Raw genomic sequence first — 14,217 nt, 5'->3', positions numbered from 1 at the left:
CAGCCTGGGCGACAGAGCGAGACTCCGTCTAAAAAAATAAAAGTAAATAAAATAAAATTATTTAGACAGCATATACCACATTTCAATGTGCTTCAACCCATCTACAGAGTTGGTCATAATGCTTACAAGTGAGTGAACACCAAGTGATTGCAGTGTACCAAGCTCAGGCTGCAGTACAAGATTTGTAAGCACTTGGTCAAAATAATCCACCAGATACAATGATACTCAAAGTATCCATAGTAAATAATAGTTGCTGGAAGCCTCTAGCAAGCACCAGTAGGAAAATCATAGCAGTAGTTCAGAATAAATATATTCCTTCTTCTGCAAGAAACTAGTCTCCTTTTGAGTAAATAATGACCACTGGGTTCAACATATAAGTTGTACATGGTACATCAAGTGACCAAGTGGCCTGAGCTTCCTACCATGAACTTGAGGTTGTCTGACCCACAAAACACCAAGTTTGGGGCAAATGCAGCAGCAATCTTTCAACAAATGGAAATGGCACAGAAGACACTGAGCTCTAGAAGTTTCAGCGAGTACAAGTAAACTGCATCAACAAATGGCAAAGACTCAACACAAGCTCCATTCGCACTGCCTCATTTCCCTCAATCCATGCCTGTGGCTTCCTAAGGTATTTCTTATGCCTATCTGAGACAAGGCCTGTTTACAGATGTCTGCGCAATATGCTAGCAACATCCAAAAGTGGGAGCACAAACACAACAGCTCAGCTGAACAATGATGCCAAAAGACTGTAATATCTTTCAGATAAGAATGGCATCCCAGTGGCAGAACTTCTCACAGTATATTTGACTATCTGGGTCTGGAGGACACGGCCAGAAGGACACGTAAACAATGATCCATGAGCAGTTGCTAATGGTTTCACTGAATGGCCAAGGATGTATATGGAACAAGACTGGTAAGTCTAGAAATACATACATGGATAGATCTCTCTTAAAGGACATGGGCTGTAAAGATATTTGTGTCCCACATAAATGTCCAGCAAAGGCAATCCAGTAGAAATAAGACTCTTAATAATCAACTGGACAAAATGATACTCTATATAGAAGTCAATTGTTTTCCCCTGCCACCCCAATGTTTGCTCCATAGGCCCTTGAATAAGATGGCCATAAAAACAGGGATAAAGGCTACTGTGGCTCAACAGTATGGACTTCCACTGACCAAAGCTGATGCAGCTAACGCTACTGCTAGGTGCTTAATCTGCTAAAAGCAAAAACCAAAACTGAATATATAAGGGCATTAATTTCTTTTTTCTTTTCTTTTGGGGGGAGGGGGACAGGGTCTCACTCTGTCACCCAGGCTGGAGTGCAGTGGCATGATCACAGCTCACTACAGCCTCAATCTCCCGGGCTCAAGCAATCTTTCTGCCTCATGCTCCTGAGTAGATGGGACTACAGGTGTATATCACCAAGCCTGGCTAATTTGGGGGGCTTTTGGGGAGCATGGTTTGATTTTTTGTTTTTGTAGAGATGGGGTTTCACCATGTTGCCCAGGTTAGTCTTGAACCAAGGGCATTAATTTCTAGAGTGACCAGGGGAGCCATCTGGTGGCAAGATGATTACATTGGGCCACTCCTATCATGAAGGTGACTAAGATTCATCCTCACTGGAACAGACTCATGTTCTGGATATGGATTTGCCAGAAGCCTAACTACTAAGTAGAGAGGCAAATCCATATAGGATTTGTATAGAGACAGATTTGTATAGGAGAGAGGCAAATCCACTAGGCTTCTGCCTATACAATGCACCATCCATGCACTCACAAAATGCTTTCACTGTAGTCACAGCATTCACACAATACTGTCTTTCATCAAGGAACCCATTTCACTGCAAAGGAAGTGCAACAGTGGGAACATGTCCCTATCATCAACTGGTCTCATCCACACACCCCATCACTCAGAAGCGGCTAGTCTAAATGAAAGGTGAAATGGCCTACTGAAAATTCAGATACAGGGCCAACTGGGAGACAACCTCTGAAAGAATAGGATTCTGTTTCACAAGACACAGTGCATGCTCTGAATCAGAGTTCATTAGATGCTACTATCTCACCCGTCAGAACAAACAGGCTCAGGAATTGATGGGTGAAGGCAGAATTAGCTCCATGACAAAAATGTTGCTTCCAATCCCAGCAATGTAGAGCAGTGTAATTTGGAGAGCTGAGTCCATAATGGGGAATGCTTCCCAAGGGGCAACTATTTGGTCCCAACACATTGGAAAGTGAGATTAACATCTGGCCCTTATGAGTTTCATATCCATTAAACCAAGAAGAAAAAGAAAAAGAAGGAGGTGAGGGGGAATAATCTATTAACTGAAGGGATTAATCTCAATTACCAAAGGGAAACTGGGGTACTGCTATACAACTGAGGCGAAAAGGATGATGTCTAGAACCTCCTAGCACTTCCATACCACTTAGAAAGATTAACAAAAAATTACAATAGAGAAAAGGCAGGAACATGGAGGACCAAGATCCTCTCACAATGAAGGTTTGAATCACTCCATCAGGTACAGAACCAAGAGCTGCTGAGTTTCTGGCTGAGGGCAAGGAAAATACAAAAAATGTTCACTGAAAAAGTAAAACCATGGATATCAACTTCAAGATCAACGACAGAAACAAAAACTTCAGTAGTTTGGCAGGTTTTGTGTTTTTGCTTTTTTGAGACGGAATCTCTCTCTGTTGCCTAAGCAGGAGTACAGTGGCGGAATCTCAGCTCACTGCAACCTCCACCTCCCAGATTCAAGCAATTCTCCTGCCTCACCCTCCAAAGTAGCTGGGATTACAGGTGCCCACCACCACGCCCAACTAATTTTTGTATTTTCAGTAGAGACAGGGTTTCACCATGTAGGCCAGACTGGTCTCATACCCCTGATTTCAAGTGATCCACAAGTCTCGGCCTCCAAAAGTGCTGGGATTACAGGCATGAGCCACCACATCCAGCCCCGAGTTTCCTCTTTGATTTTTATGTATACATGTTAGTTTCTAAGCATGTATTTATATAAACCAACCATTCACTTCTCTATTCTATTTTATATGTAAGTTACTAAACGTTAAATTTATATTTTTATATATATATATATATATTTTTTTTTTTTTTTTTTGAGACTCAGTTTCTCTGTTGCCCAGGCTGGAGTGCAGTGGCGAGATCTTGGCTCACTGCAAGCTCCGCCTCCCAGGTTCACGCCATTCTCCTGCCTCAGCCTCCCAGGTAGCTGGGACTACAGGCGCCTGCCACCACACCCAGCTAATTTTGTTTTCGTGTATTTTTTTTTTTTTTTTGAGACGGAGTCTCGCTCTATCGCCCAGGCTGGAGTGCAGTGGATGGATCTCAGCTCACTGCAAGCTCCGCCTCCCAGGTTTACGCCATTCTCCTGCCTCAGCCTCCCGAGTAGCTGGGACTACAGGCACCCGCCACCTCGCCCGGCTAGTTTTTTTGTATTTTTTAGTAGAGACGGGGTTTCACCAGGATGTTAGCCAGGATGGATCTCGATCTCCTGACCTTGTGATCTGCCCATCTCGGCCTCCCAAAGTGCTGGGATCACAGGCTTGAGCCACCGCGCCCGGCTTTTTTTGTATTTTTAGTAGAGACAGGGTTTCACCGTATTAGCCAGGATGGTCTCGATCTCCTTAACTTGTGATCAGCCCGCCTCAGCCTCCCAAAGTGCTGGGATTACAGGCATAAGCCACCGCACCCGGCCTAAATTTAAAATTTAGTTTTCAGGTAACAGAATATTCAAGGAGAATATGACAAAATTTCAGTAGAAATTAACATGGCTTCAGGCGTGGTGGCTCACACCTGTAATCCCAGCACTTTGGAAGGCCAAGGCTGGCACATCACCTAAGGTCAGGAGTTCGAGACCAGCCTGGCCAACATGATGAAACACTGTGTCTACTAAAAATACAAAAATTAGCTGGGCATGGCGGCGCACGCCTTTAATCTCAGTGTGGGGAAAAGAAAGAGATCAGCCTGTTACTGTGTCTATATAGAAAGAAGTAGACATAAGACTCCATTTTGTTCCGTATTTGAGATGCTGTTAATCTGTGACCCTACCCCCAACCTTGTCCTTGCAAGACACGTGCTGTGGTGACTCAAGGTTTAATGGATTTTGGGCTGTGCAGGATGTGTCTTTGTTAAACAAGTGCCTGAAGGCAGCTTGCTGGTTAAAAATCCTGCCCGTCCCTGGGCAATGGAACAGAACATCTCGGTGTGAGACCCCATTGTATGCTCTGTTTACTGAGATAGGAGAAAACCGCCTTACCGCATACAGTGGGACTTGCTGGCGGGACTTGCTGGTGCAATGCTGCTAAGAGGTTTGTGGAGATGTTTACATATGCATCTCAAGGCACAGCATTTTCCTTTGAACTTATTCATGTCACAGAGATCTTCGTCCATATGTCTTACTGCTAATTTTCTCCCTAAAATGATCCTACTGTCCTGCCGCTCCCTTATCTTTAAGATGGTAAAGATAATTATCAATAAATACTAAGGGAACTCAGAGACTGGTGCCAGCGTGGGTCCTCTGTAAGCTGAGCGTCGGTCCCCTGGGCCCACTTTTTCTTTCTCTATATTTTGTCTCTGTGTCTCATTTCTTTTCTCAAGTCTCTCGTTCCACCTAACGAGAAACGCCCACAGGTGTGGAGAGGCAGGCCGCCCCTTCACTCAGCTACTCAGGAAGCTGGGGCAGGAGAATCACTTGAACCTGGGAGGCGGAGGTTGCAGAGAGCTGAGATCGCACCACTGCACTCCAGTCTGGGTGAAAGAGTGAGAATCCATTCCAAAAAAAACCTAATATGACCTGTGATGAGGGGCTGTGCACCTTCTCACTTAGGGGTGAGAAATTCTCCCTTCAATCTTGTTAAGTGGAAATGCAGACTTAATCATTATAAGAGAATCAAAGTGTGTGTAGATGGACACATGTGGATGCTGACTAGGCAAAACGGTGAACATGCCAGTTACCAATTTATCCATCTCAGCTCCAAATTCACCATCACTATCTGCTGTGGAACAAAGGGCTGTATTCCTTAAGCATTTATCTTTTAATGGAACATGTTAAGCTTTATCATGTTGCATTTTAAGATGGAAGGGAGGCCACGTGCGGTGGCTCTTGCCTGTAATCCCAGCACTTTGGGAGGCCAACATGGGTGGATCACCTGAGGTGAGGAGTTTGAGACCAGCCTGCCCAACATGGCGAAACCCTGTCTCTACTAAAAACACAAAAAATTAGCCGGGCATGGTGGCAGGTGCCTGTAATCCCAGCTACTTGGGAAGCTAAGGCAGGAGAATGCTTGAACCCAGGAGGCAGAGATTATATTGGGCCAAGATCACACCACAGCACTTCACCCTGGGTGACAAGAGCAAAACTCCGTCTCAAAACAAAACAAAATAAAAAGTTAGCTGGGCATGGTGGCGAATGCCTGTAATCCCAGCTACTCGGGAGGCTGAGGCAAAAGAATCACTTGAACCCGGGAGGCGGAGGTTGCGATGAGCGAAGGTCACGCCATTGCACTCCAGACTGAGCAACAAGAGTGAAACTCCGTCTCAAAAAAAAAAAAACACAAAACCTGCAAGTAGTTTCTAGGAGCTGAGCACAGCCTCCAACAACAGCCAGCAACAAGTCCTGTAGCTGCAAGGAAATGAATTTTGCCTATTGACTGAATGTGGAAATACACTCTTCCCTAGGCAGAGGTTGCACTGAGCCGAGATCGTGCCACTGCACTCTAGCCAGGGCAACAGAGCAAGACTCTATAGTCAAAAAAAAAAAAAAAATTGTACTGTAGGTTTCACCTAAGGCAATTAGATAAGACACAGCATGCTTATCAAATTCGTAGATGGACTATACGATTTAATGATTGATAGAATTGGATTCAAAATTACTGTCACAGGCTGAAGTGATTCACTGAATAAACAGGATTTTTATTTTTAAAAAAGAAATAGAATATACAACACAAGAATTAAACAACACTCATATAAAATGTCTCACACATAAAACATAAATCAAAACGCTACACTACGGGCCAGCCGCAGTAGTAGTTCACGCTTGCAATCCCACACTTTGGGAGGCCAAGGTGGGCAGATCACTTGAGGCCAGGAGTTCAAGACTAGCCTGGCCAACATGACGAAACCCCATCTCTACAAAAAATACAAAACTTAGCTGTGGGGAAAAGAAAGAGAGATCAGCCTCTTACTGTGTCTATACAGAAAGAAGTAGACATAAGACACTCCATTTTGTTCTGTATTTGAGATGCTGTTAATCTGTGACCCTACCCCCAACCTTGTCCTTGCAAGAGACATGTGCTGTGGTGACTGAAGGTTTAATGGATTTTGGGCTGTGCAGGATGTGTCTTTGTTAAACAAGTGCCTGAAGGCAGCTTGCTGGTTAAAAATCCTGCTCGTGTCCCTGGGCTCTGTTTAGTGAGATAGGAGAAAACCGCCTTACAGAATAAGGTGGGACTTGCTGGCGGGACTTGCTGGTGCAAAGCTGCTAAGAGGTTTGTGGAGACGTTTGCATATGCATCTCAAGGCACAGCATTTTCCTTTGAACTTACTCACGTCACAGAGATCTTTATCCATATGTCTTACTGCTGATTTTCTCCCTACAACGATCTATTTGTCCTGCTGTAGGAACCCAGTTTTCAGATTCCTTCCTGGGCTGGGGTCGCCGCGAGAGACCACTCGACACGGAAGTCACAGCGGAGAGATTTATTGCTAGCGCACTAGGGTCCTATGTCCAAAGTTGGCCACAGGACCCCGAATGCTTGTTACAGACGGTTTATAAAGGAAAAAACCACAAAATTTTACAAAGCTTGAGGCGCAAGATGATTGGAGCAGGTTATGGCCTGAGCGAGATGTCTTACTTTAATTGGTTGGTTTGAACCTGGTTTGAACCCGCGCGGGGTATTTCCCAGACTTGTTCTTCTGTTTGAGTTCCAGGAATATGGGTGGGTGTTTTAGATAGCCACACGGACATCAGGCGGGTGCTTTAGATGGCCACCTGGTCGTTGGGTGGGTGCTTTTAGATAACCACCTGGTGTGGCTTTTCTAAGCTTCTAAATTTCTAAGTCTCTAAGTTTCTAAGCTTCTAAGTCTATAAATTTCTAAGTCTCTAAGTTTCTAAGCTTCTAAGTTTAAAGGTTTTTAAGTTTCTAAATCTATTTTCACTGCCACTCCCTTATCTTTAAGATGGTAAAGATAATTATCAATAAATACTAAGGGAACTCAGAGACTGGTGCCGGCGTGGGTCCTCTGTATGCTGAGCGCGGTTCCCCTGGGCCCACTTTTTCTTTCTCTATACTTTGTCTCTGTGTCTCATTTCTTTTCTCAAGTCTCTCGTTCCACCTAACGAGAAACGACCGCAGGTGTGGAGGGGCAGGCCACCCCTTCATCAGCCAGGTGTGGTGCTGCATGCCTGTAATCCCAGCTACTTCAGAGGCTGAGGCATGAGAATCACTTGAACCCAGGAGGCAGAGGGTGCAGTGAATTGAGATGGCACCACTGCACTCCAGCCTGGGCAACAGAGGAAGAATTTGTCTCAAAAACGGGGTGGGGGGGACGGCGCGCGGGGAGAAAGAAACGAAAGAAAGAACACTATACTTCTGAAAATATATTTGAGTATTCTTATTCAGGATGAAACTGAACAAGACACTGACTTTCTTTTTGAAAACAAGTGGCTTGCGGTTAAAACTAAAATCTATCTTCAGATGCAGCAGCAGTAAAACAAACAAACAGAAAAAAAAACAAAAAACAAGCTAAAGTCTGTTTCTTATTTCTTTCCAGAATAATTTTTACACAACTTTACATCCATTCAGAAACTGCCAAATGGTACAAGACCTATGGATGGGAATTTATAATATCCAGCAAAATTAAATGTACATTTGTCCTCTGACCTAAAATCCAGTATTAAAGGTTTAACCTGATAATACACTTACAAAAATGTTAACTACATAAAAAAGAAGTTCATTTACTGCAGGTTACTCATGGATGCTAAAATAATCAGTAGAAAGGTTGCTGGGGAACAAGATATTCCAGGTGTCCTGCAAGGGATGGTGGCTCATGCCTGTAATCCCAACATTTTCTGAGGTCATGGTGGGAGGATCACTTGAGCCCAGTAGTTCAAAGCTGTAGTGAGCTAGGATCGTGACACTGCACTCCACCCTGGGAAACAGAATGAGTCTCAAAAAAAAAAACCCAAAAAAAACCCCACAAATACAGATATGCGAATATACAGTTATAGAGATCTCTTTCTCTCTACATATCTATGTGATAGATACATTCTCATATAAATATATAATATATATGTGATATATATATTCCAGGTGTCAAAATATCAACCCACATATTACTCTCTTTTGTGCTGATGACATGGTAAAAAGGTATGAGGGAGGCACATCTCACACAAGAGTGTGAAAACTCAATCAGCCCACAAAAGGATCTCACATATTACTTTCTTATCCAAAAGGAAAAGGCTATCTTTAAAATAAAGTGCTCTGGCCAGGCGAGGTGGCTCATGCCTGTAATCTCAGCACTTTGGGAGGCCAAGGTGGGCAGACCACGAGGTCAGGAGTTCAAGACCAGCCAGCCTGGCCAGCATAGTGAAACCCTCGTCTCCACTAAAAATACAAAAATTAACCGAGCACGGTGGCAAACGCCTGTAATCCCAGCTACTTGGGAGGCTGAGGCAGGAGAATCACTTGAACCCAGGAGGCGGAGGTTGCAGTGAGCCGAGATTGCGCCACTGCACTCCAGCCTGGGAGACGGAGTGAGACTCTGTCTCAAAAAATGAATAAATAAATAGATCATTCTACCATAAAGACACAGACACACAAATGTTCAATGCAGCGCTATTCACAAGAGCAAAGACATAGGATCAACATAAATGCCCCTCAATGACAGACCAGATAAAGAAAATGTGGTACACATACACCATCGAATACCATGCAGCCATGAAAAAGAACAAGAAGATCATGTCTTTGGCGAAAACATAGATAGAGCTGGAGGCTATTACACTTAGCAAACTAAGGCAGGTACAGAAAACCAAATACTGGCAGCTGTGTGGCTAGGTCACCAAGATATCGTTCCCAAAGTGTACTCCGTCATGCCTGGCCACTCTGCCCTCGATGCTTGACCTGGCCAACTATGACATGTCCCTGGAAACCGGGAGGGCACAAGCTAAGCAGTTGGCCATAAAAGCCCAGTTTCAGCAGGAGTACCTGCTCCAGTACAATGACCCTAACCACCGCTCGTCGAAGATCCTGCCTTGATTAGTTGGACCTACGCAAGATCAGCAAATGTCTATCCTAATTTCAGACGCACTCCTAAAAACTCACTCCTGGAAGCTCTGTGTAGAATTGGGCCCCTCTTTTTCTGGTATTATGTTTTCAAAATGGACATGGATAGGAAAGAAAAACTTACCCAGGAAGGAAAATTGGATAGAACATTTAACATCTCATATTAAGTCTGGCAATGATGACTATATATTTTCTTGCTTAAATAAATCATCTATTAATCATTTAAAAAAAGAAAAGAAAAGAAAAGAAAACCAAATACCACAGGCTCTCACTTACAAGTGGGAGCTAAATAAGAACTTAGGAATACAAAGAAGGAAACAATAGACACTGGAGTCTACTTGAGGGTAGAGAGCAGGAGGAGGGAAAGGAGCAGAAAAGATAACCACTGGGTACTAGGCTTAATACCTGGATTTCTTTACCTATGTAACAAACCTTCATATGGACTCTCAAACCTAAAATAAATGTTAAGAAAAAAAAAAGGGGCCAGGCGCGGTGGCTCAAGCCTGTAATCCCAGCACTTTGGGAGGCCGAGACGGGCGGATCACGAGGTCAGGAGATCGAGACCATCCTGGCTAACACGGTGAAACCCCGTCTCTACTAAAAAATACAAAAAACTAGCCAGGTGAGGTGGCAGGCACCTGTAGTACCAGCTACTCGGAAGGCTGAGGCAGGAGAATGGCATGAACCCGAGGAGGAGGAGCTTGCAGTGAGCCGAGATCCGGCCACCGCACTCCAGCCTGGGTGACAGAGCAAGACTCCATCACAACAAAAAAAAAGAAAAAGAAAAAAAAAGGAAATCAGTATATTGAAGAGATATCTGCACTCTCGTTTGCTACAGCAGTATTCACAGTAGCCAGGATTTGGAAGCAGCCTAAGTGTAGCTTAACAGATCAGATGAATGGATAAAGAAAATGTGTGTGGTACACATATACAATGGAGTACTGCTCATCCATAAAAAACAATGAGATCCAGGCCAGGTGCAGTGACTCACACCTGTAATCCCAGCACTTTGGGAGGCTGAGATAGGTGGATTACTTGAGCCCAGGAGTTTGAGGCCAGCCTGGGCAACTGTGAAACCCCATCTCTACAAAAAATACAAAAATTAGCCAGGTGTGGTGGTGAGCAGCTGTAGTCCCAGCTACTCAGGAGGCTAAGGTGGGAGATCACTTGAGCCCAGGAGGTGGAGGTTGCAGTGAGCTGAGATCGCATCACTGCACTCCAGCCTCGGTGATAAGAGCTCAAACTTTCCTCAGCTGCTGCCAAGGTGCTCGGTCCTTCCGAGGACAGCGTTGCAGTGAGGCCCTCACTTCATCTGGCAACTAGCACTGCATCTGGCAGCACCAGCCCCATAGTGGCCCACGACATGGCCTCCATCTCAACTCGCCTGCATCTACTCAGCCCTCATTCTGCACGAGGACGAGGTGACCGCCACGGAGGATAAGATCAATGGCCTCATTAAAGCAGCCGGTGTAAATGTTGAACCTTTTTGGTCTGGCTTGTTTGCAAAGGCCCTGGCCAATGTCAACATTGGGAGCCTCATTTGCAAAGTAAGGGCTGGTGGACCTGCTCCCCCAGCAGCAGGTGCTGCACCAGCAGGAGCTCCTACCCCCTCCACAGCTGCTGCTCCAGATGAGGAGAAGAAAGCGGAAGCAAAGAAAGAAGAATCTGAGGAGTCTGATGATGACATGGGCTTTGGTCTTTTTCCTTTTTTTTTTTTTTTTTGAGACGGAGTCTCACTCTGTCGCCCAGGCTGGAGTGTACTGGCGTGATCTCACCTCACTGCAACCTCCGCCTCTTGGGTTCAAGCAATTCTCTGCCTCAGCCTCCTGAGTAGCTGGGATTACAGGTGCCTGCCACCACACCAGGCTAATTTTTTTGTATTTTTAGTAAAGACAGGGATTCATCATCTTGGCCAGGTTGGTACAGTACTCCTGACCTTGTGATCTACCCACCTCGGCCTCTCAAAGTGCTGGGATTATAGGTGTGAAACACCGCGCCTGGCCTGGCTTTGGTCTATTTGACCAAACCTCTTTTGAAATGTGTTCAATAAAAAGCTGAACTTGAAGGAAAAAAAGGAGCGGGGGGACCAGGGAGGAAGGCAAGAAAAAAGACAAAAAAGGAGATCCTGGCCAGGTGCAGTGGCTCATGTCTGTAATTCCAGCATTTTGGGAGGCCGAGGCAGGCAGATCACGAGGTCAGGCATTTTGGGAGGCCGAGGCAGGCAGATCACGAGGTCAGGAGATCAAGACCATCCTGGCCAACATGGTGAAACCTCATCTCTACTAAAAATACAAAAATTAGCTGGACATGGTAGCGTGTACCTGAAATCCCAGCTACTCAAACGGCTGAGGCAGGAGAATTGCTTGAACCAGGGAGGCAGAGGTTACAGCGAGTCGAGATCACGCCACTGCACTCCAGCCTGGCAACAGAGCGAGACTGTGTCTCCAAAAAAAAAAAATAGTATGAGATTCTGTCATTTTCAACAACATAGATAGAACTAGAGGGCAGTACATTAAGTGAAATAAACCAGGCACAGAAAGACAACTTGGGCGTGGTAGGTGGTGGTTGCCATGAGCCAGTATCACGCCACTGCACTCCAGCCTGGGCAACAGGGCAACACCCTGCCTCAAAAAAACTCTCAAAAAAAAAAAAAAAAGGCTGGGCGCGGTGGCTCAAGCCTGTAATCCCAGTACTTTGGGAGGCCGAGACAGGCGGATCATGAGGTCAGGAGATCGAGACCATCCTGGCTAACACGGTGAAACCCCGTCTCTACTAAAAAAATACAAAAAACTAGCCAGGCGAGGTGGGGGGCGACTGCAGTCCCAGCTACTCGGGAGGCTGAGGCAGGAGAATGGCGTAAACCCGGCAGGCGGAGCTTGCAGTGAGCTGAGATCTGGCCACTGCACTCCAGCCTGGGCGACAGAGCGAGAGTCCGTCTCAAAAAAAAAAAAAAAAAAAAAGCTTGAATAGAGCTCAGATCCAAAAACACTCCGTTATATTTTAAAACAATTTGGAGAATTTTCATTTATTATACAGAGTAAATATTAGATAATATTATTTTTAATTTTCTTGATGCAAATAGTATTACGGTTTTAGTAAGACAACACTCTTATCATTGAGTCAGGCATTACCCACTACTTAAATGTCGAGCTTTTACCATCCTGGCTAACACGGTAAAACCCCATCTCTACTAAAATACAAAAAATTAGCCGGGCATTGTGGCACGCACCTGTAATCCCAGCTACTCGGGAGGCTGAGGCAGGAGAATCGCTTGAACCCGGGAGGCGGAGGTTGCAGTGGGGTGAGATCGCACCACTGCACTGCAGCCTGGGCAACAGAACGAGACTCCCTCTCGAAAAAAAAAAAAAGGCGAGCTTCATCTCTGCAATGAATTTCCCATTTACTCTCAAACAGTTCACCATAAAATGTATTTACGAGACAGCAAATACACAAAACGCTAAATACAGGTGCAGCTACAATGGATACTTATTCGTCGTACTGGATGGTCAACATACCCATAGGTTTAAGTTTTTTCGAAAGAAAAATGCAGGAAAAATACACTTAGTACAGTCATCCCGTTAACGGTAAATTCGATTATTGCAGTATTTGTGTGTAAACCCTCCACCCTTTCTTCCAGGAAGCCTGGTTATGAAGCTCTTTGGAGACGTACAGAGGTAGGAACTTCAAATGAAAAGAATAGCTGAGTATTCTTAGCTTTCTTTAGTAGAAAGACTCGCGGTCTACAAACGTTTATATGCACATGCAGAAATACGCACACCCTAGACAGCTAAGAAAGCACCTTTCTACCTGAACGTAAAGTGTCAATAAAAAATATACAGGTTTCGCAAAGGCAAAATGCCAAAATCTCACATGAAACACTCGTTTGCATAAAAAAGGAAGCATCTGCCCGCTTGAACTTTCTACCAGTGCTCACCCGAACACGGTTGAGTTGCCAGGTCCGTGGGACTGCAGAATCTTGGGGACGGAGTCAATCGAACGCGAACAGCAAAATTCTTTCCCCTCTGAAAAACAATTCACAAAGGTTGCCTTGGAGACTTATTTTTTTAGACCTCAGAGTCCTTGGACACTTTTGAAGACGGGAACGCATGGCTGAAAACATCCCTCGGACGCGCCCATACTGCACTTCCCACCCGCCTCCTCTAGGGGACCCAAGGTCCGAATGGCCTCTCCGACGTGGCCTCGCCCGATGGCTCCGCGGCTCCCGCAGACGCGAGTGGAGTGGTCCGGGCCTCTCGAAGGAGGATCCTCGATTACCCTGGGTCGATTGTGACCTCTGCCACCCCGCGAAAAAACGCCCAACCCACTAGTCTACACGAGCCTCACCAAAGTAGTGAACGACCAGACGACACAAAGAAAAAAGTGGCTCTGAGGCAATAGGCGCCAGCGACTAAAAGACAACTGGCGCGCCGCTAACGTCACTTCCGCTGGAGCATTGGGAGGGGCGTGACTCGTTGCGTGGGCAGTTGGACAGGATGGAACTCTTTAGGATTCTAGTTTCCCTCCGCGTGGGTGCGGAAGTATCAAGGGGTCGGCTCAGTGCGTGGGTCGGCTAGAGAAACGGGCCCACGGGGCAAGGCGGGGGTTAAATCAGGGCTGTGGGCGGGGCTGTGGGCGGGGCCCATGTCCGGGGGCGGGGCTGAATGTGGGCCCAGACCCACAGGTTGGCTTCCGTGACAGAATGGACCGGGAGGGCGAAACGTCGGGCGATGGACTCGCCCCTCAGGATGCTCATTAAAAACTTTCCCCACGTTCCTGGACCCCTTTCAGGATTCTCTCCAGTTGATAACCTGCCAATCCACAAAATGGCCTGCTTCCTCCATTCGATCACGTCTTTAGAACTTTATTTTCTCTTCTTTTTATTTATCTGACCTTGCTAAACTCTAATCGTTGATTCCTCTG

General features: G+C 45.7%; 1 protein-coding gene and 1 pseudogene across 1 annotated transcript in view; both read right to left on the bottom strand.

Annotated features, from left to right (window-relative positions):
• Positions 1-13,724, bottom strand: part of ZNF560 (zinc finger protein 560) — a 38,177-nt gene extending 24,453 nt beyond the window's left edge. The window contains 2 exon segments of the mRNA XM_007995171.3: positions 13,232-13,319; positions 13,642-13,724. The gene's annotated coding sequence lies outside the window, so the exon portion shown is untranslated.
• On the bottom strand, positions 8,353-8,441 carry LOC119621883 (small nucleolar RNA U13; annotated as a pseudogene).
• Positions 13,725-14,217: the final 493 nt, after the last annotated feature.

Source organism: Chlorocebus sabaeus, chromosome 6, assembly GCF_047675955.1.
Source record: "Chlorocebus sabaeus isolate Y175 chromosome 6, mChlSab1.0.hap1, whole genome shotgun sequence".
NCBI classification, from domain to species: Eukaryota; Metazoa; Chordata; class Mammalia; order Primates; family Cercopithecidae; genus Chlorocebus; species Chlorocebus sabaeus.
This window is presented reverse-complemented; position numbering and strand designations above follow the sequence as displayed.